This window comes from Schistocerca nitens, chromosome 1 (assembly GCF_023898315.1).
Source record: "Schistocerca nitens isolate TAMUIC-IGC-003100 chromosome 1, iqSchNite1.1, whole genome shotgun sequence".
Taxonomy (NCBI): Eukaryota; Metazoa; Arthropoda; class Insecta; order Orthoptera; family Acrididae; genus Schistocerca; species Schistocerca nitens.
The window spans coordinates 30158374-30183063 of NC_064614.1; positions in this window are offsets into that span (position 1 = coordinate 30158374).

Here is a 24690-nt window from a genome sequence, read left to right on the forward strand (position 1 = left end):
GCAAAGATTGTGACACTTTGGGTCATGCACCATACCGTAACACTGACGCAAACATACTTATACACTACTGGCCATTAAAATTGCTACACCAAGAAGAAAGGCAAATCATAAACGGGTATTCATTGGACAAATATACTGTACTAGAACTGACATGTGATTACATTTTCACGCAAAATGGGTGCACAGATCCTGAGAAATCAGTACCCAGAACAACCACCTCTGGCCGTAACAACGGCCTTGATACGCCTGGGCGTTGAGTCAAACAGAGCTTGGATGGCGTGTACAGGTACAGCTACCCATGCAGCTTCAACACGAACCACAGTTCATCAAGAGTAGTGACTGGCGTATTGTGACGAGCCAGTTGCTCGGCCACCATTGACCAGACGTTTTCAATTGGTGAGAGAGCTGGAGAATGTACTGGTCAGGGCAGCAGTCGAACATTTTCTGTAGCCAGAAAGGCCCGTACAGGACCTGCATCATGCCGTCGTGCATTATCTTGCTGAAATGTAGGGTTTCGCAAGAAATCGAATGAAGGGTAGAGTCGCGGGTCGTAACACATCTGAAATATAACGTACACTGTTCAAAGTGCGGTCAATGCGAACAAGAGGTGACCGAGACGTGTAACCAATGGCACCCCATACCATCACGCCAGGTGATACGCCAGTATGGTGATGACGAATACATGCTTCCAATGTGCGTTCACCGCGATGTCGTCAAACACGGATGCGGCCATCATGATGCTGTAAACAGAACCTGGATTCATCCGAAAAAATGACGTTTTGCCATTCGTGCACCCAGGTTCGTCGTTGAGTACACCATCGCAGGCGCTCCTGTCTGTTATTCAGCGTCAAGTGTAACCGCAGCCATGGTCTCCGAGCTGATAGTCCATGGTGCTGCAAACGTCGTCGAACTGTTCGTGCAGATGGTTGTTGTCTTGCAAACGCCCCCATCTGTTGACTCAGGGATCGAGACGCGGCTGCACGATCCGTTACAGCCATGCGGATAAGATGCCTGTCATCTGGACTGCTAGTTATACGAGGCCTTTGGGATCCAGCACGGCGTTCCATATTACCCTCCTGAACCCACCGATTCCATATTCTGCTAAAAGTCATCGGATCTCGATCAACGCGAGCAGCAATGTCGCGATACGATAAACCGCAATCGCAATAGGCTACAATCCGACCTTTATCAGAGTCGGAAACGTGATGGTACGCATTTCTCCTCCTTACACGAGACATCACAACAACGTTTCACCAGGCAACGCCGGTCAACTGCTGTTTGTGTATGAGAAATCGGTTGAAAACTTTCCTCATGTCAGCACCTTGTAGGTGTCGCCTCCGGCGCCAACCTTTTGTGAATGCTCAGAAAAGCTAATCATTTGCATATCACAGCATCTTCTTCCTGTTGGTTAAATTTCGCGTCTGTAGCACGTCATCTTCGTGGTGTAGCAATTTTATTGGCCAGATGTGTATTTACGCGCTAATAGCTGCCACCATCCATCCCCGACGTTGAGTGTTCTGAGAACTGTGGTTCATAAAGCATAAATCATTGCTGACGAGAACAGTGTGCATGCAGGACGAGGTTCCACACTTAGAGTTTTTAAGCCTACGGGTATTCTCTACGGCAGATACGTGAGGTGCTAAGAATGAAAGCAAATGTGGCCATAAGCGGTGTAGTCGAAGACAGAAAGATTTTAGTTGATAGTTTTTTGCCGTATGTTGGATGCCTATCGTCTTAAATAGGACTAATCTTCGGCAAACACAAAATGAAATGGTTTTTCGTCCTCCACCGACGACAGCAACACTCTTAAGTTCCGTTAAACGTGATTTGGTGCTCCAGAAGTGTGAATGTGGCCTGTAATGCAACAGACGATTTGAATAGTCCTTGATATACCGAACACCCCAAGACCACCCAGGTCTTACAGCGCAAAAAAATCGGCTGTGAGAGAGCACTGACTGATACAGCTCACTCTATGTTTAACAAAAACGTCGAAATTTTATCGTCTACTTCATCTTCTTAGGACTCGGTGGTAAAAGAGGCCATTTAATTTCTCTTGAGACGAACTTAATTAATAGAGACAGTGTCTTTACTTTTGGCTAAGCCATGGAAACAGGTGCTTTCTGTGATAAACTTACAAAGACGTGGCGACAGTTCAGCTCTCAGTGATACGTCGACATCCCAGCGTGGATCGACCGCGCAGTCACAGATCTAATTCATGGATATGTGTACTTCCTCACCGCCAGTCAATATCTCTGACGCTTGCGTATCTGTGGCTGCGTGCTCAATGACGCGGTCCGCGTCTGTCTTTCACTCTGAGGATGGGGAAAAGATATACAGCAGAAATATTGGAACAAGACGCTGAATTTATACGGCTGCACACCCGAAATTTATTGGAACAGTAATTGTCTCTCGAAAACATGAAGATGCACAAACCCTAATTTTATTAGCTAAATTATACTTTACCAGCAGAAAAATGATTTTATCGGAGCACAAATAGGCGAATATGCTTCTGTTTACAAGACTTAGTAAAAAGAGAGATAGCAGCTCGCTCATTTGACCATCCTCAGCATCTTTAAAAATTTTCTCTAAAATTTAGGATGCGAATATTGTCACTCCCTTTTTAATATGCAACTTATCTTTCACTTCCACAAGCGCCCATAACTCTAACTCACAGTAACTAATCCACCGCTGTAAGTCGCTCATATTCACCATCTCTCAATTGCCCATTCTCACTCATTCAATCAGTGCAGTTCATTCTCGTTATATCTTTGTGTCTCTCTGTCACTTTCTCCTGTCTCGCAGCCACAGTCTTCTGCGTTCTCTCTTTCCGCTACTGTCTCGTCTCAGTGTTACTGTCTCCCTCTTACCACTGTCTCATTCATTCCTTCCCACTGCTGCTGCCTCTTCTCACTGTCACTATCCCTCTCTGCCTCATTGTCAGTATAATAGACAATATCAGTGGCTCTTACTCACTTCCATTTTCTCCTTCTCTCTATTCCACTCTCACAGGTACTGTCTTCTTCATTCTTTTCCTTCCTCTGTTCTCTCACTGTCAACTGCGTTCTACTGCCTCTGTGCCAAGCTCTTCTTCTCATAGCATTTTCTCTTTCGCTTTTTGTATACAACAACCATCGTCTAGTATCTTTCAGTATTTATTGCGTCTCCATCTCTTTCCCACTGTCACTATCCTTCTCTAGCAAAAAAAAAAAAAAAAAAAAAAAAAAAATCCTGATATGCTTTTAGGCTAAAAGTTTTAAAGCTTCCGAGAGAGGTAGAATGAGGCAGCCGGTGCCTCACTCTTCATTCAGAGGATTTTGAACCGGGGCATATTCGCCTCTTTCGTGTTCCTGTAGGAGCATTTATCTGCTGGTTCCCTATGTTTCCGTACTATGGCATATGAAAAGATCTTTTACGGGTCAGTAAAATTTTTGTAGTTTACTTATGTTAAACTGAAATAACGCAAAACTAAATTTGTACGTCAGGCCGGATTTTGTGTGCACAAAAATGAGCATATGTACAACATGGGTTCCCAGAATCTTATCTGGTGGTAACGGAGACAGTTTACAGCAAATTTATCCGTGCTACGACACTTTATAAACTACATTTTCGCTTCTTGCTCTGCAATGCTGCCGGCCGGAGTGGCCGAGCGGTACTAGGCGCTTCAGTCCGGAACCGCGCTGCTGCTACGGTCGCAGGTTCGAATCCTGCCTCGGACATGGATGTGTGTGATGTCCTTAGGTTACTTAGGTTTAAGTAGTTCTAAGTTCTAGGGGACCGATGACCTCAGCTGTTAAGTCCCATAGTGCTCAGAGCCATTTGAACCATTTTTGAACCTGCAATTCTAATTAACGAGTGCGTTATATTAGCAGCACAGGGAGCTATATAGGGATGTCGAAATTGTTGACGAAATCATACAGGATGTCATACTTTGCTATATCGTTGGATGCTGACAAGGTTTGGAGGTTGCTTGGAACTGATGACCAAGCGCCTGAAGATTACTTACCAGTAAGTTTACGTGATACATTTTATGAGGACATTGCAGGAATATATGGTTTGGATCTTCTTCCTCTACGCAAAGACAGAGAGTGGTGGACCTTAGGTTGAGCCAACAGAGGTGTCTGTTGAACTTCCAATGATTAAGTTTGAACCATGCTATAGCAGTTGTGAAGATCGTCGATGTTTGTGTACGATGTTACTCTTGGAATTTGAGAGGAATTAGTGAGTAGTGGATACTTTTGATTTTAGATGTCCTCGGCCATTCCTCTTGCCAGTCCAATGACAGCCGCTTTTTGAATATGGGTGTTAATCTGTGAGAGGGGGTTTGTCGTATTTAATAGCTCGATGTAGAGATGTTTGATTTGCTAGCACATCTACGTCTTCATTTCCAATTTCCACGTAGCTCATAGTGGCCTTTCATCCACACCATCACGATGTTGCGATAGTTTTCCTGCATCCGTGACACAACGTCGATAATTGCTGCCAATGAGGGTTGGTACAGCCGGTGTGACGGTTACTAATCGGTTTTAGGGCTGAAATAGTATAAGAGATTATGACTACCGTATATGTTGTGGTCATCTGTGCGAATAGCAGAGTCTCCACAATGGCACATTTCTCGGCTGTGGGGTGCGGATCTATCTTGTACAGGCCTTGTCGTATGCTTCGGAGTACCCAGAAGGCACTACCAGCGCCGTCACTATAGTTGGACTCATCTGTGTACAGCACTCACGCATCATGATAGCGAGCCAGGAAATCCACTGACACTGCGTTAGTTGGGTCCTGGTTTTGAAACGTTAAACTGGTCCTGGCATCAATGTACGGAGTCGGAGTTTCGTATGGTTGTTGTGCCTTAGTATCTGCATCTCCATATATTCAGCCGCGACGTATGGTAGTTGCTTATTATTTAATATCTTCCGCAGCATGTTAGTTGCCGGATTTTTTTCGTCAAGGTGCTCATATTCATCGATATATACCTAATATACAAAAACTTCGATTCCCTCACATCGTGTAGTTGGTTGGTTGGTTGGTTTTGGGGAAGGAGACCAGACAGCGAGGTCATCGGTCTCATCGGATTAGGGAAGGACGGGGAAGTCAGCCGTGCCCTTTGAAAGGAACCATCCCGGCATTTGCCTGGAGCGATTTAGGGAAATCACGGAAAACCTAAATCAGGATGGCCGGACGCGGGATTGAACCGTCGTCCTCCCGAATGCGAGTCCAGTGTCTAACCACTGCGCCACCTCGCTCGGTCACATCGTGTAGTACAATACCTCACTTTAAAATGATTGGTATTGTGGTGATTCGTGAATTTCATAAAAATGACACTAAATTGGAGACTAATTAGCAGACACTATTACAAAATAAAACAAACGACGATGTATTTTAACAAACTATGGCATTCATTGTAGTAATGGGAAAGACTTGAATTAGTGACAATGGTAGGAATAAAATATATGGTATTAATCACCAACTGTAATTATTCAAATATTTGGACTTTTACGAATGTAGTTTACTCATTCAAGAAGTTATTCTGTCGCTTGCAAATGAAGGCACATATTGCAAAACATAAATTTTAGGCTGAAAGCTGTAAAGAACATTCTGTCTTAATGTCTTTATTAATTAAACTCGTGTTGTTGTAACCAGATATACGCTTAGTTATAAAATTCTAGGCATCTGTTACAAATTCTGTCAATCAAAACCTGTTTCGTTTTACCCTCTTAGCTTCAATTATTGTTAGGAATGTGAGTCGTTGAGTAATTAGCGTGTATTAATTAATTTAGTGAAGTTCATTATTGTACTCATATTTAGTTGGAATTTTCATATTTAAAAACATTTTTACATTATAAATTTCACATATTATTCAATTCTGTAATTTTAGACGTATTATCCTGTGTAATCAGATCATCTTAGCTTTGGAACTTTTAATTGTAAATACGATTAAATTAAGTAGTAATGGTAAGTGACCATCCATTATTTAGAATATATAAATAGGGAAGCAGCGAGGCTGCTGGGACGGGCAGTTTGAGCTGATATCTCGAAGTGTAACCTGTGTCAGCTACTTGAATATTATTTCACTAAGATTTAAAGTTGTGAAAAAGTATGTTTCTTGATTTGTGAATCAGTCAGTTGTTTTACGAAGACATACTGTACAACTCGGCCTCTTTGCAATGTGTCATGATGGATTTGATCAGCTGTTACCAACGGAAGAAAAAATGTTCAAAAACTGGAACCGATCACTTTCACTGTAAACCACACACTTCATGAAGATCCAGGCAATCTACGAATATTTCAGTTATGTGGAGAAACATTTCGTTTTAACTTTCTACTTATGATTCTAGAAAACATCAGACGACCTGCACTTTTGATAAGTCACTTCATCTGTCTTCGAAGTTATGAGGATTACTTTACCGACGAGTAGATAATAATTAAGTAGAACTGTTAAAAGGGACAGTAGGAAATTCTTACAGGGGAATGTACGTCGCAACTCTAATGGTGGATCATTCTTCGCCCGGTAATGCGTTCATTGGGATTGAAGTGAGCGCTCCAGTAACTATACGTAACTATACGCAAGGCTTTGTACTGCGTAGCGTCGAGGCTCTGGAGCGTGCTGTTTGATGTTTATCCGTAGACATGTGTCCGTAATCAGAGTGATGATAGAATCAGAGAGATTTGAACTCATATGAAGGCTTACCGACTACACGTTCTTCACGCAGAGCCATTCACGTCTGGAACAGGAAAAGGGGCAAGTTATACAAAGTGCGCCGTAAAGTGGTTTACGAACATAGACTTGGATGTAAATGCAGACCTAGAATTATCATTTACGTTTAATACGACTATTATTCTTCATTGTAAGCCGAAATTGCTGCTGTTTCTTTTCTTGAACTCTACTGGCCATTAAAATTGCTACACAAAGAAGAAATGCAGATGATAAACGGGTATTCATTGGACAAACATATTATACTAGAACGGACATGTGATTACATTTTCACACAATTTGGGTGCATAGATCCTGAGAAATCAGTACCCAGAACAACCACCTCTGGCCATAATAACGGCCTTGATACGCCTGGGCATTGAGTCAACCAGAGCTTGGATGGCGTGTACAGGTACAGCTGCCCATGCAGGTTCAACACGATACCACAGTTCATCTAGAGTAGTGACTGGCATACTGTGACGATCCAGTTGCTCGGCCACCATTGACCAGACGTTTTCAATTGGTGAGAGATCTGGAGAAATGTGCTGGCCAGGTCAGCAGTCGAACATTTTCTGTATCCAGAAAGGCCCGTACAGGACCTGCAACATGCCGTCGTGCATTATCCTGCTGAAATGTAGGGTTTCGCAGGGATCGAATGAAGGGTAGAGCCACGGGTTGTAACAGATTTGAAATGTAACGTACACTGTTCAAAGTGTCGTCAATGCGAACAAGAGGTGACCGAGATGTGTAACCAATAGCACCCCATATCATCACGCCGTGTGATACGCCAGTATGGCGATGACGAATACACGCTTCCAATGTGCGTTCACCGCGATGTCGCCAAAGACGGATGCGGCCATCATGATGCTGTAGACAGAACCTGGATTCATCCGAAAAAATGACGTTTTGCCATTCGTGCACCCCGGTTCGTCGTTGAGTACACCATCCCGCAGGCGCTCCTATCTGTGATGCAGCGTCAAGGGTAACCGCAGCCATGGTCTCCTAGATGTTAGTCCATGCTGCTGCAAACGTCGTCGAGCTGTTCGTGCAGATGGTTGTTGTCTTGCAAACGTCCCCATCTGTTGACTCAGGGATCGAGACGTGGCTGCACGATCCGTTACAGCCATGCGGATAAGATGCCTGTCATCTCGACTGCTAGTGATACGAGGCCGTTGGGATCCAGCACGGCGTTCCGTATTACTCTGCTGAACCCACATATTCCATATTCTGCTAACAGTCATTGGATCTCGACCAACGCGAGCAGCAATGTCGCGATACGGTAAACTGCAATCGCGATAGGCTACAATCCGACCTTTATCAAAGTCGGAAAAGTGATGGTACGCATTTCTCCTCCTTACACGAGGCATCACAAAAACGTTTCACCAGGCAACGCTGGTCAACTGCTGTTTTGTATGAAAAATCGGTTGGTATCTTTCCTCATGTCAGCACGTAGTAGGTTTCACCACCTTCGCCAACCTTATGTGAAAATAACATTCACATTTGCATATGACAGCATCTTCTTCCTGTTGTAGCACGTCATCTTCGTGGTGTAGCAATTTTAATGGCCAGTAGTGTATATTGTTCTGCTAAAATGAATGACTGTTGGACGCAAAGGAACCTTACTTACACCGAGCGAGGTGGCGCAGTGGTTAGCACACTGGACTCGCATTCGGGAGGACGACGGTTCAATCCCGCGTCCGGCCATCCTGATTTAGGTTTTCCGTGATTTCCCTAAATCTCTCCAGGCAAATACCGGGATGGTTCCTTTGAAAGGGCACGGCCGACTTCCTTCCGCATCCTTCCCTAATCCGATGAGACCGATGACCTCGCTGTTTGGTCTCTTCCCCCAAACAACCAACCAACCAACCTTACTTACACCACGACGTATTTCAGCCCAAACGCTCGTAAGTTTCCTCGTCTCCTCTGTTACGTGTATTCTGCTACTACAGCGACAACTGCAGCGTGTTGTGCCGCAGGAATGCCGGTCCCACGGGCGACGTTTTGGCGTCCCCCGGGGCGTCCTCAGCGGCACGAAGCTAATTACCTGTCTGGCCCGCCACCGCGCCTGCTGAGGCAAATGACGTCCATCGGGGCCATCTCTCCCGAATTAGTCCGCCACAGACACGCGCACTGCGCCTCACGTTGTCTCTGGGCGCGACCGCACTCTTCGCAAGTGCTCCTATGACGTCACTGATCTGCCGTCACTCACACTGTATCCAAGTCTGAGGGTTACCTCACCACTGAAGTGTGCTCCTGACAAGGGAAGCGCCAGGCATGCGTCCAAGGTGGAGTGGAGGGCGGTGGCCTTGCTTTCACATATATCGTTATAGAAATAGGGTTCTGCCTTGAACAAAAACAGTTTTTCCTTCTTAAACATCCATACATGTTTCGGTGAAGTCTCAGCATCATCAGTGCTTCTGAAAAATAATATAAAAATTTTACTTGGTAAAGTATTCACTTTAGCGATTATTGTGTTTACATTCATTATATTATTAATAATTTTTATACCTTAACATAAAACATTGACGGCTATATAAACATTTCAAAATTTTGTGCTGGCTGAAACGGAACTCCATCGACAGCTTCGAAGGTTGTTCAGTGCTATTTTCTGAGTAGTTTGGTATAAGCGACCCGTCCTCTCTGGTGGCTTGTTACAGAATAGTAATGTAACTATGGTTTATTTGGCTTTGTTATTACGATTATTTTTGTGTTTGTGAAAATACTTTCATAACAGTGATAAAGCTTTTAACGTGCAATTAACAAAACGTAAACGCAAGAAAGGATCCGTTTATGCTCTGGCGCCTACGTACAGCCGCAAAACCACAGTGAAATGGTTGCTGCCGCTGCGGGATCAGCTGGGAATAGCTTTGTCGTGACGCTGTTCCATTTCTTTCAGTGAACACACAGACGAGATGCATGCATCGGAAAACCTATCCATATTAACGTGTGTTACTGTTAAGGTACTAATAACAGTGCAGAAATAAAAAACCGAGACAGGATCGATCACTACTGACTGCAAGAGTGATGTACACCTTACTGTTGTCAACGGTAACCACCGTGAGTGAATGGAATAAGTTTGTTAAAAAGAAAAAAAATGGAGCATACCATCGACACTTGCACAGTTTTACAGATATTTTCAGTGGAATACCGACACAAGGGGGTAAGAAATCAAACCAAATGATCCTACAATAAGTCACTGGAGACGACGGGTTCCTCATACTAAAATACTTGGAAAATACCTATAAACGACCTTAAAAATTCTGTCGGTGGTTCAAGCTATGCCTTACGATGTAAAATCATCTGTTGTTATAAAAAGGACCCGCTGATGGTCGTGAAACATCATCAAAAGATGTATGGGTGTAGAAGAGGGAAAAAGTGTCTTTGCTCAAGGCAGAACCGTATTTCCATCACTACAGCGTTTGTATTTTACGTATATTAATTTCAAATTTTCTCAGCCTCCTTTTTTAAGTAGCATTAAAGGAAAGAGTCTCGCAAATGGCAAGGACTGCAGTAAATTACGGGGTATATTTAAGACAGGACAGTTTCGGCTAGCTCGGCCTGATAACCGTGCCTCCTAAGGTGGTGCTGCTGGGCGTGGGCTTGTGCGCCTGCTGCGGATCTAACCCGCTCGGAGCATTAACGGCGAGGGTGGGCGAGCCGACCAGTCGCGATGCGATTCTTAGGTGGTTTCTTTCTACGTGAATACCAAGTCCCACCTGAGTTATAAGGTTTGCAACCATTTAGAAAATTTTTTCTCACTTTCACTCCAACAACACTACACGCAGACAGTTGAGGTTCACAGATTTCGTCTCCAGAGGGTCAGGGGCTGAGGAAGGGCAACCGGCCACCCCTTCAACTAACAGTGCCACATCCGCTACTAACAATTCCATTCCTGCGGCGCACCCAGACCCGGCAGTAGCTGGAGCGGGATTCGGATAGAGATAGATTTACAAAACAATAATCCGCTTACGTGTGCATAGTCTGTGATAACGGTATGTGCAAGCTTCGATAATATATTGCATCAATTACGAATTTGTCAAAGTTGAGAGTGTGTTGCTATTATATTTCTGAAATCAATTGCATGACACAAATAAATTTAAATCTTTCGGACCATAAGTTGCAAACTTATGTATTTATTTTATTGCAGTTTCTTGCAAGTTACGTTAAATGGTTGTATCAAAAACTGATGCAAACAAATAATTACTATATAGTTTGCTGCACGTGTGGCCTGCTTAAAGTGAAGGTGACAGCAACTCATTTACGGTGGAGGAGCAGAGCCAATAACAACCAATGGCCCTTTCCCTCAGCCCTACCGCGAACCCACACTTTGAAATTACGTGAATTCGAATAAAATGATTTTAAAAAAGAAAATGTTTCTGTTCTACCACTCCTCCAGGTCGTTCTTCTGTAAAACTCAACATTTGCGTACAACCGACGTTTGAAGGCGGCCCTAAAGGCTACAGGAGCGCAAATAGCTGAGAAAGCAATACCGCGTAACAGACAATTATCACATATGTACCAGCACCACCAGTTGGCAATTTGCGTGAAAGAATGTTAGCGGACGCCGTAGTTACATAGTCATATTTCCCAAATCAAGTGTTGCTGTGTTGCCGACGTACTTTCGTTAATCGTCTTCAAAGTGTGAATATGGAGTTTCGATATTTTTATATATATATATATATATATATATATATATATATATATATAGAGAGAGAGAGAGAGAGAGAGAGAGAGAGAGAGAGAGAGAGAGAGGGATTAGCATATTTCTAATGGATGCGTCAGTGATTGGGAGACGGAGTAAGCCACTATTTGTCCTATTTCTGTTCCACATCTCCGTTTTTTGGTCACTAAAACAGAGCATTCCACACAAGACACGATAACACGTACACCTACATAACGAACAAACTACACTCCTGGAAATGGAAAAAAGAACACATTGACACCGGTGTGTCAGACCCACCATACTTGCTCCGGACACTGCGAGAGGGCTGTACAAGCAATGATCACACGCACGGCACAGCGGACACACCAGGAACCGCGGTGTTGGCCGTCGAATGGCGCTAGCTGCGCAGCATTTGTGCACCGCCGCCGTCAGTGTCAGCCAGTTTGCCGTGGCATACGGAGCTCCATCGCAGTCTTTAACACTGGTAGCATGCCGCGACAGCGTGGACGTGAACCGTATGTGCAGTTGACGGACTTTGAGCGAGGGCGTATAGTGGGCATGCGGGAGGCCGGGTGGACGTACCGCCGAATTGCTCAACACGTGGGGCGTGAGGTCTCCACAGTACATCGATGTTGTCGCCAGTGGTCGGCGGAAGGTGCACGTGCCCGTCGACCTGGGACCGGACCGCAGCGACGCACGGATGCACGCCAAGACCGTAGGATCCTACGCAGTGCCGTAGGGGACCGCACCGCCACTTCCCAGCAAATTAGGGACACTGTTGCCCCTGGGGTATCGGCGAGGACCATTCGCAACCGTCTCCATGAAGCTGGGCTACGGTCCCGCACACAGGCCGTCTTCCGCTCACGTCCCAACATCGTGCAGCCCGCCTCCAGTGGTGTCGCGACAGGCGTGAATGGAGGGACGAATGGAGACGTGTCGTCTTCAGCGATGAGAGTCGCTTCTGCCTTGGTGCCAATGATGGTCGTATGCGTGTTTGGCACCGTGCAGGTGAGCGCCACAATCAGGACTGCATACGACCGAGGCACACAGGGCCAACACCCGGCATCATGGTGTGGGGAGCGATCTCCTACACTGGCCGTACACCACTGGTGATCGTCGAGGGGACACTGAATAGTGCACGGTACATCCAAACCGTCATAGAACCCATCGTTCTACCATTCCTAGACCGGCAAGGGAACTTGCTGTTCCAACAGGACAATGCACGTCCGCATGTATCCCGTGCCACCCAACGTGCTCTAGAAGGTGTAAGTCAACTACCCTGGCCAGCAAGATCTCCGGATCTGTCCCCCATTGAGCATGTTTGGGACTGGATGAAGCGTCGTCTCACGCGGTCTGCACGTCCAGCACGAACGCTGGTCCAACTGAGGCGCCAGGTGGAAATGGCATGGCAAGCCGTTCCACAGGACTACATCCAGCATCTCTACGATCGTCTCCATGGGAGAATAGCAGCCTGCATTGCTGCGAAAGGTGGATATGCACTGTACTAGTGCCGACATTGTGCATGCTCTGTTGCCTGTGTCTATGTGTCTGTGGTTCTGTCAGTGTGATCATGTGATGTATCTGACCCCAGGAATGTGTCAATAAAGTTTCCCCTTCCTGGGACAATGAATTCACGGTGTTCTTATTTCAATTTCCAGGGGTGTACTTATAGTGATTCATTCTAAATTTTAAACACACTCGAGGGTGCATGCCATGGATATCATTAAATATTGCATTCTATTCTTTAATATAAGTCACAGAACAAATCACGTATCACTATAATAAGTTTAATAGGTACTGTACTAATAATAAGCAATAAGTAATAGGTATAATAGGTATTATACGTATTATAGATATACGTCCATTTTTTTCGATCACTTGAAGTACATCTTCTGTTGTGCGAGGTTTCTCAGCACTTACCTTCCTGGTACCTTTATTTTTCTGTTGACCATCTATTACTACCCCTTTTAAAGATGTTCAACCCATTTCTAGTAGTTCGCCTACTGTGGTATTCGTTATTGCAGGGCCCACAGCTTTAGGGAATTACAAACGCACGTCATTGTTACCCAATACTTCAGTATCTTATTTCATTCCATAATGATTCTTCTAAACAATTGTCTTAAACTTCAGTCTACTCTTCACCTTTATTAAACTATGATCCGAGTCTCTATCTGCTCCTCGGTATATCCTTCAATCAGATGTCTGATATCGGAATCTCTAGCGATAATTCACGTCTACTATCTCCTCCGAAATTTATCGCAGAGCTCAGTTACTCTCGCCTGTCTCAGTAATACAACAGATCCAATGTTCTCTACTTTTCTGCTACTGTTTCTACTGTCTTCCATTCTTTTGAGGAGAAATTCTTATGTACTATCTTTTTCACTGGTTGTAGACTTCGCCTTTTCATTTCCATTTTCAGATTTTCTAACTTCCCTACCGCATTCAGACGTCTGACATTCTACTGCAGTTGAAAGTATTTTATCCTTTCATTCGTTATTCATTCATTCTGTCACGGCTGCATCTCTGCCCTGCCTGTAGTCCCCCCACTCTCAACGCGGAGATCTGACTAGGAGACTAACCTGGAGCATTTTGCCAAAGGCGAGATCATCGTTACACTTTTTCCGTTATAACCCACATGTGCAGTGGATACACTGCAAGACGCCGACTCGAGCTAATGAACCTTTTGCTCGTTTCAATATGTTCCAACTGCACTGACAAGGTAACAGGTTGCTCCCTACAAACTCAGGTTTGTTAACAAACTTGTCACGCAGTGGGTTGCATGATAACAAAAGAAAAGCCCTCATAATTGCGTTATGAGTGCCAGTTCTTACAAAATCATTTAGGGTTAATAAGTGGAGAAGGTAATCTATCTTCTGAAGTGCTAATATTGATTCAGACAACCCCAATTTTATTCGCTTTTTGTGAGCAACACACCAACAGCGAAGCACACGTTAATGTGATTTGCACATACAAAAACAAGTAAAAGAAATACAAGCAGTGATCATCAGGGTAATTTAACGGCATCTTAAATCGGCTTAATAGAGCGGCAGGGAATGGTCACCCTAAGAGTGACGGTCCTCCCCTTAAATGAAAGATCGCTGCTTGGTGAGTAATAATTATTCTGATCGTACCATACCAGGAGTCAAGATACTGGTTTCACAAGCAAGTATCGAAACCTGTCAGTCATGGATCAGTCCCCTCTGGCAAGAAATACACTACTGGCCACTAAAATTGCTACACCAAGAAGAAATGCAGATGATAAACGGGTATTCATTGGACAAATATATTGTACTAGAACTGACATGTGATTACATTTTCACGCAGTTTGGGTGCATAGATCCTGAGAAATCAGTACCCAGAACAAACACCTCTGGCCGTAATAACGGCCTTGATACGCCTGGGCATTGAGTCAAACAGAGCTTGGATGGCGTGTACAGGTACAGATGCCCATGCAGCTTCAACACGATACCACAGTTCATCAAGAGTAGTGACTGGCGTATTGTGACGAGCCAGTTGCTCGGCCACCATTGACCAGACGTTTTTAATTGGTGAGAGATCTGGAGAATGTGCTGGGCATGGCAGCAGTCGAACATTTTCTGTATCCAGAAAGGCCCGTACAGGACCTGCAACATGCGGTCGTGCATTATCCTGCTGAAATGTAGGGTTTCGCAGGGATCGACTGAAGGGTCGAGCCACGGGTCCTAACAGATCTGAAATGGAACATCCACTGTTCAAAGTGCCGTCAATGCGAACAAGAGGGGACCTAGACGTGTAAGGAATGGCAACCCATACCATCACGCCGGATGATACGCCAGTATGGCGATGACGAATACACGCTTCCAATGTGCGTTCACCGCGATGTCGCCAAACACGGATGCCATCATCATGATGCTGAAAACAGAATCTGGATTCATCCGAAAAAATGACGTTTTGCCATTTGTTCACCCAGGTTCGTCGTTGAGTACACCATCGCAGGCGCTCCTGTCTGTGACGCAGCGTCAAGGGTAACCGCAGCAATGGTCTCCGAGCTGATAGTCCATGCTGCTGCAAACGTCGTCGAACTGTTCGTGAAGACGGTTGTTGTCTTGCAAAGGTCCCCATCTGTTGACTCAGGGATCGAGACGTGGCTGCACGATCCGTTACAGCCATGCGGATAAGATTCCTCTCATCTCGACTGCTAGTGATACGAGGCCGTTGGGAACCAGCACGGCGTTCCGTATTACCCTCCTGAACCCATTGATCCCATATTCTGCTAACAGTCGACCAACGCGAGCATAAATGTGGCAATACGATAAACCGCAATCGCGATAGGCTACAATCCGACCTTTATCAAAGTCGGAAACGTGATGGTACGCTTTTCTCCTCCTTACACGAAGCATCACAACAACGTTTCACCTGGCAACGCCGATCAACTGCTGTTTGTCACGTTGTAGGTGTCGCCACCTGCGCCAACCTTGTGTGAATGCTCTGAAAAGCTAATTATTTGCATATCACAGCATCTTCTTCCTGTCGGTTAAATTTCGCGTATGTAGCACGTCATCTTCGTGGTGTAGCAATTTTAATGGCCAGTAGAATAATGGCAAGTTTCATTAACCGCCGAAGCTTAAAAGAAACCGAAAGGAAAGGCCTAAACGTGGAACGTGGTAACGTTCGCTGCAAGCTATTGTCATCAAAACGACGACTCAGAACGGCAAGACCTGCATTCGCTTTTTGTTGCTACCAACAAGAGCCCATCACTCCTGAAGTGACGAGCCAACTCTTCAAACTCTTCAATACGTGTCCACGCCTTTAATAAAAGTGACTCTGTCTACATCAGTTGCGGAATGTTACTGGTCTTTACCCAGGTTTCAGCTAGTGTCGGTTAGCCGCGGCTAACCGACCTTTTTGCACGAAGTGGGGCCGGGGATGTTCCTCGACTAAGTAACGTAGATTGACATGGTATCACGGAACTTTAACTTTTTATGTTTGACCGTGCCTTATTCTGGCATGTATTAGTTTTTTTTTATGGTTATGAAGAAGGCTAGATTACTCTAGCTGTAACCTGGGTAAAGACTAGTAGCATTTCGCAACTGTGGCGGATTCTTGACTTATTAATTTATCACAGTTGCTGACAGGGCTGCAACATGTCTACATCTACCGACCAAGAGCAAGTGCCTTGAAAATTTAAAACTGTCTACCTGCTATAGAGTTTCCCATAAAAGCTCCGTGCAGACCTTCCTCCACGAATGGGAAAGTGGGGCCAGTGATACCCAATGAAATTTTAAGAAGTTGAACTGTAACTTCTTTCCTATTACATATTCTTTAGGTCACTCAGTTAGGCGCTTTCACACGTCGGGACAGGGTAAATTTTGTTGTTCACGTGGTCTTGTAATCGGATGACAGCATTCCTCCTCCACGAGACGAAGGAAAACTTCATTAGTAACATCCACATAGCTTTCTCACACGGAAACCGCGATCTGACTGCCTTTTGCCCAGTACGGCTGCCCCCAGGTTTATTGAAAGGTTTTTAGCGAAAAACGCACGGCCGAGATGTTCTTTTAACAGAGACAGTGGCTCGTAAAATATATATTTTTTCGAAACTTCCTGGCAGATTAAAACTGTGTGCCGGACCGGGACTCGAGCTCAGGACCTTTGACTTTCGCGGGCAAGTGCTCTACCAACTGAGCTACCGAAGCACGACTTGCCCGGTACTCACAGCTTTACTTCTGCCAGTACCTCGTCTCCTACCTTCCAAACTTTACAGAAGCTCTCCTGCGAACCTGCAGAACTAGCACTCCTGAAAGAAAGGATATTGCGGAGACATGGCTTAGCCACAGCCTGGGGGATGTTTCCAGAATGAGATTTTCACTCTGCAGCGGAGTGTGCGCTGATATGAAACTTCCTGACGGATTAAAACTGTGTGCCCGACCGAGACTCGAACTCGGGACCTTTGCCTTTCGCGGGCAAGTGCTCTACCAACTGAGGTACCGAAGCACGACTCACGCCCGGTACTCACAGCTTTACTTCTGCCAGTATCTCGTCTCCTACCTTCCAGACTTTACAGAAGCTCTCCTGCGCACACTCCGCTGCAGAGTGAAAATCTCATTCTGGAAACATCCCCTAGGCTGTGGCTAAGCCATGTCTCCGCAGTATCCTTTCTTTCAGGAGTGCTAGTCTTGCTTGGTTCGCAGGAGAGCTTCTTTAAAGTTTGGGAGGTAGGAGACGAGGTACTGGCGAAAGTAAAGCTGTGAGGACGGGGCGTCAATCGTGGTTGGGTAGCTCAGTTGGACAGCCGGCACGGTAGCTCAGCGTGTTCGGTCAGAGGGTTAGCTGCCCTCTGTAATAAAAAAAACTGAGTTAATCGATCAACAACGAACTTAAACGGACGTCTTACGACGTCCGCCCTGAGCAGATTCAACGAACAAAAGCGAACAAAAAGAGATTAAAAAAAAAAAAAGTTCGTAGAGCACTTGCCCGCGAAAGGCAAAGGTACTGAGTCCGAGTCTCGGTCCGGCACACAGTTTTAATCTGCCAGGAAGTTTCATATCAGCGCACACTCCGCTGCAGGTATACTTTTTTTTTGTTTGCCTCGCACGCTACAGTTTTCGAAAACTGAATTCTTTTAGAAAGTGGCCCCTTTGATAGAGGACGAAGTTTCTACTTGCAGATGATCTCTCAGGGTACAGCCCTTTGCCCTGGCAGCTTCCTTTGGGATTACTTCCATCTCTATGAACACCTCCGGTGCCCGCAATCGGCTTCCCACAGTGCCTGTTACATGGCTCATCCATTTTCTCTATGGGGGGAGCGCGGGTGAACTCATTAAATGAAAACTGAGACTTAACTACTCATTTTGGCTGCTTAGCTGGGTGGTAACATGCTCGCTTCCCATGCAAGCGGTCCCGTTTCGATTCCCGGCCGGGATGGAGATTTTTCTCGGCTCGGGTACTGGATGCTGTGTTGTCGTCATCATTTCATTTCATCCTCATCACCGGCGCGCAAGTCGCCCAATGTGGCGTCGACTGAAATAAGACTTGCACTCGGCGGCCGAACTTCCCCGGATGGAGTCTCCCAGCCATCGATGCCATACGCTCATTTAAAAAAAAAAAGATTCAATTGGCTCCGAGCACTATGGGACTTAACTTCTGAGGTCATCAGTCCCCTAGAACCTAACTAACCTAAGGACATCACACACATCAATGCCCGAGACAGGATTCGAACCTGCGACCGTAGCGGTCGCGCAGCCCCAGACTGTAGCGCCTAGAACCGCTCGGCCACTCCCGCCGGCACGCTCATTTCATTTTACTTTAGTGTATCACGAAGTACCCTGAGGTCTCGAGTCATAATGACGTTTTGGTCATTCTTGTATGTTTCATCTGCTACTGTGAACCTATGGAGAAGTGATGGCCGCCACTTTGATCATTTATTCAATCATATTATGCACATCCTTTCCTTATTCAACTTACGTTGCTATGAATTATTGAATGAATGTTTATTATGAAAGTGAATTCGGCTGCAGAGCTGACGTGGGACGTAGCTGTGTGCTTTGTTTAGTTTTAGGTGCCAATCTAAATTCTTGGGAAAGAACAGTTCAAAGAACGGCAGCTCGTATTATCGTGAAGTCGGGGAGAGGATGTCAAAGTTTACATAAGGGAGCTGGTATCACAAACAGTAAAAACAAAGGTGTTTTCCAAGATGGCGAAATCTTTCTTTCCCGATATAAGTCACGAAATTTCTTCTCCGAACGCTAAAATATTCTGTTGACTTCCACCTACATAGTGAGAAATGATCATAGCGATAAAATAAGAGAAATAAAGGCTGCCACGTGAATACTCTGATGTGTTCATTTTTCCACGTGGCATTCGAGAGTGGGATGGCAGGGAAATGGCCTGAAATTGGTTTTATGAACCAGCTGCCACGAACGTAAGTGTGAAATTTTGTATCTGTAGATATCCAATTTGGGAGACGGAAACCATTCCTGCAGATTGGAAAACTGCAATTCTGTGCCCCATATTTAAGAAGAATGATCCACTAGTTTGTGATAACTACAGAGGAATTGCCTTACTGGATGTCACCTACAAAATCTTATCAATCTGCCTATTAAACAGGCTGATACCAATAACAGAAGAACTGATTGGGGTCTACCAATGCGGTTTCCGCGGAAACAGATCCACATTAGATCACTTATTCACCCTAAGACAAGTAACTGAGAAGGCGTGGGAATTCAGTGCTGATGTCCACATATTATTCGTAGATTTTAAAAAGGCCTATGATAGCATACACCGACAGACACTCCTAAATATAATGAAGGAATTTAAAATACCATCAAAATTAATCAGATTAGTTAAAATGTGTATCGATGAAACTTTGTGTCCCATAAAGACACCGCTAGGAGAAACTGAAGATTTTAAGGTGTACACTGGACTGAGACAAGAGGATGCCATTTCACCTATTTTATTTAACCTTGACCTAGAGAAGATTGATAGAGAATTTTCTAAAATCAGTCCACAAAGGATCCAGCTACAGGATGTGAAAATTACAAGACTTGCCTATGCCGGTGACGTAGCACTAATAAGTAGTTCCAAAAGAGAATTAATCAGAATAATGCAAAATTACTACAAAATTGCTGAGAAAACAGGATTACATGTTAATGAAGAAAAGACAGAATACCTGCCCAAAAGTAAGAAAACCAGAAAAGATGCATCTCTGACTGTAGATGGATTCAATTTCAAGACTGTTGACCACTTCAAGTACCTAGGAAGTATTTTTAGTAATAACGACAGAACAGATATAGAAATAGATGCCCGTTTATCAACAGCAAACAAGACACATTTTAGTTTCATCAAAATTCTAAGAAAAAGATCACTTAGCAGTAACTTCAAAATCCGCTTATATCAATCGACCATTATACCTGTGGTGTTATATGGATGTGAAACATTACTATTTAGAAAGGAAGATGAAGCGAAACTGTTAATATTCGAAAGAAAAGTACTAAGGAAAATTTTTGGACCTGTATACGACGAAAATAACATCGAATGGAGAATAAGAAGAAATGAAGGATTAAGAGAGCTATACAAACACCGTAACATCGTCGAAGTGCTCAAGAGGAGAAGGTTGAATTGGGCAGGCCATATAGCAAGAATGACAGAGAATAGACTACCAAGAATGGCATTCAGCAGAACAACAGAAGGAACGAGAAGAAGAGGGAGACCCAGAATCAGATGGCGGGATAACATTCGGGAGGACACAATGAGGATGAATAGCAGCAGCAACTGGACAAACAGCGCATTGGACAGGCAGAAGTGGAAGAGGCTCATAGAGCAAGCGTATGGTCGATAAGGCCCTTGCCACGTGTAAAGTAAAGTAAAGTAAAGTAAAGTAAAGTAAGTAAGATATCCACGGCCTCCAGATGTACGATTAAAGAAATATCGCATTGCGACCTAATGCAGACTATGTTTCCGTTTACATGAGTGTGATCTGCACAGTAGTTATGCAGATGCAGAAGCGGCTGCAACTCGCGCGCACAGTAGTACCACAGTCTGGGCTCACCCATTGGGGGTTAGTGGCGGGGGCTGATTGAATTAGGGCGGGTCTGCGCGCTGATATCTGTGCTTTTGATGTGGGCCGGCAGCTGGTCGATGGCGATAATGAGTTGCGATTGAACGGCAAACCACAGGCACGAGTCGACGTTTCCAGCAAATGGCGGAGGATCAATTGCTGGCTGCTGGCGTTATGATGCCGGGCGGGGATAGTTCTCTATGCTAATAAAGCGGTCTCCCTGACGTTTCCGTTAGTAGGAGCCCACAAGTTCTACATCCGCAGTCATAACCTGCGAAGTGCGTGCCAACGGGCAAATCTCTTTGTGCTACTTATACGACTTCTCGCCCCTCCATTCGTGTATGGAACACAGGAGGAAAGATAGCTTCAGTGCGTCTTTGTAGACTGCGATCAATCTAATCCGGTTTCACGGTCCATTCAGTAGCAATACGTAAGGGCTTTGCATCTCGGTGGTTACGTTCTCTGTACTGAGAAAACGTCCACTCACTTTTTAGTGATTTCGCCTTCTTCTGTAGCAGTCACTCCTGCGATATTAGAAAACGAGCAATGTTCCTCGACAGAAAATTCTATAGCGGAACCAGTCCCACTAAACATATCTAAAGGGGGCCACAACGGGTTTCTTTCCAAATTCTCTGTTTTAACTAGCTACAGTATTGAATGACAAAAAGTCATAAAATGAATATTACGATATATTTTAACTTCTTTGATATGAGTTAACAGCGAGGTTTATACTAATCTGAAGTTATATTTTCATCATTCACACATAAAGTTACGTTCTACTAAAACTGAGGTTCATTAGTGTTGGTACACCAGGTAAATGACGTAATAAACGATAGAATTACCGGTAGTATTGGTGGAATTGGTAAAGAAAGAAACATAAAAGGGTATGTAAGAGAGAAAATCGGAGCTGACGACTTATGTTTGCTTCTTTATTTGTTTTGTTACTTGTTTGCAAAAAAATGGTTCAAATGGCTCTGAGCACTATGCGACTTAACTTCTGAGGTCATCAGTCCCCTAGAACTTAGAACTACTTAAACCTAACTAACCTAAGGAGATCACACACATCCATGCCTGAGGCAGGATTCGAACCTGCGACCGTAGCGGTCGCTCGGCTCCAGACTGTAGCGCCCAGAACCGCACGGCCACTCCGGCCGGCTACTTGTTTGCACATGATAGTGCTAGTCCATTGTGTATTTTAAGTCCTTAGAGAACATTAGCTGCATTTTATGTAATTAAAGTCGATTTATCGCGTAACTTCTGCGCTTCTATCCAACCAAAGTAATTAGTTTTGATACAAGTACATGCACAAACGTAGAAATGTACATATTATTGTTATTTTGTTCCCAATAGTACGTTCTTAATCATGATGAATGGCAAGAATTTCTTGTTGTTATTGATAAATGCGAAAGTTGTTTATGAATAACAGAAACATGTTTTATATAAGTTCGACGAAGTACTGATGTGATGTTTTAGATATTTTTGTTTTGTGTTTTTTTTTTTCTTTTATCTTTTTCTTGAGGAATTTCCATTTTCTAGGTCTGTATGATAAGTCTGTATTGTTTTCTTTATTTTTACTGCACTATCCCTCTATTTCACGTTACACATCCACAATTTTCGAATGAAACCAGGATTAAACATTGACAGTTTCAGTTGCACTATAAACAGTGTTTATTCTAAGGTAACAGACAGGAGGGAACTATGTAGAACAAAAATATTCCATAGTTCATCCGGCCCTTATATATCCTAATCGGTTAGTTGATGGTTCACCACTTTCGGTTTCCAGTGGAATGTGGTAAAACGCTGATCGCTTACGTAAAGAAAGCGATTGTTATGAGGTAACGCCCGATATGTATGCGACACGCCTAACGTACAGGTAACGCAGGTACGACCATAACTGACCAAAGGTACTAGGAAAACCACCTTGGTCTACGCTTACTTACGGTAGTCTGTACTAGCTTACGATAGTCTTACAACTCTGTTCACACACGATCACAGAAGCTTTTAATACCCAGCTTATGGCACGCACCTTATTACCAGAACAATATCAACGGATTTTCTGTGAAATAGAATGCTCGCTCTTTATTACAGAAATCAGTCACTTAAAAAAAAAAAAATGGTTCAAATGGCTCTGAGCACTATGGGACTTAACTGCTGAGGTCATCAGTCCCCTAGCACTTAGAACTACTTATACCTAACTAACCTAAGGTCACCACACACATCCATGCCCGAGGCAGGATTCGAACCTGCGACCGTAGCGGTGCCGCGGATCCAGACTGTAGCGCCTAGAACCGCTTGGCCACACCGGCCGGCAGTCACTTTGAACACCTCTGTCACGGCTCTTATAACACGCTAAGCGGCTTTTAGTTATACATTAAGCCACTGTTCACACAGAATATCCTAATTCGCACAGTCGGTTTTATCGTTTACACTTTACAGGACTCCACGATCGATTTCAGATCATATTTCTCAAAAATTGCAACACCTTATCAGAGTTCATATAAAAGCGTTCGATTGTGATGATGGCTGAGCTGACAGTCCTCGTAGAGTCCACAAAGCAATTTTCTAGCTCAAAAAATACGCTCGATTTTCTCTCTGCTGCCGGCCGCTTCAGTCTGGAACCGCGCGACCGCTACAGTCGCAGGTTCGAATCCTGCCTCGGGCATGGATGTGTGTGATGTCCATAGTTTAGTTATGTTTAAGTAGTGCTCAGAGCCATTTGAACCATTTTTTCTCTCTGCTGACTGCCTGAGAAACATTATCACCAGTTAGCTATCAGTATTGAACCGCGCTTTCCTGAGTCTTCTGCTATGAACCAATCACGACATAATAAGTTTTCAGAACAGTTTATTAAATGAAAAAAATTATGAAACTTACCAAAATTACTACCTTTTTACTCATCTGGATTACCGTAGCATGTTTCTTGTTTCACCAGTACAAGACACGTGTGAATTATACACTACACATTCAGCAGATGGTTCACAATTTTCTCGTTGTCCAGATACAATTCTCGTGCTGCCATATACAGCGTTGGCAACGGCCTTGCTGCAGTGGATACACCTGTACCCGTTGAGATCACCTAAGTTAAGCTCTGTCGGGCGTGGCCGGCACTTCGATGGGTGACCATCCGGACCACCATGCGCTATAGCTATTTTTCAGGGTGCACTCAGCCTCGTGATGCCAATTGAGGAACTACTCGACCGAATAGTAGCGGCTCCTGTCACAGAAAACCACAGCGGTGTGCTGACCACATACCCCTCCTATCCACATCCTCAGCTCAGGATGACACGGCGGTCGGATGGTCCCGATGGGCCACTTGTGACCTGAAGACGGAGTTGTTTTGTGTATATACAGAGTTAATATACATAACGATATTCATTTTCATATTAGTTCACATTAACGCCTTAAATATACTGAATCAGTAATCTCTATAAATAAAAATCGGTTCCGGCATGTTTGAAATATCACCACTTAAGAACGGTTCGATCGATTTGGTTGCTTTTTGTTTTATGGTTCTTAGCTGTAAGGAGAAGGTTTGTATGAAATAAAATATTTAGAAAATCCACCGGCAAAGTCGAAATTTGGATGGCATTTTTGTATTAAAACCTCGATGAAAGAAATATGACGGCCAGTTTGATATTACAACTACAAATTGTGCATTGAATATTGATGTTTTGCGAAAAAGAATACAACTTAAAGCGATATTTAAACGTGTAATCGGTGGTGATCATCTCTTTGGAGTGTTGCGAAGATTAAACCAATGTAAGTTCACAGTAATTTGGTGTGTTGCAAACATTCGTTAAGTTCA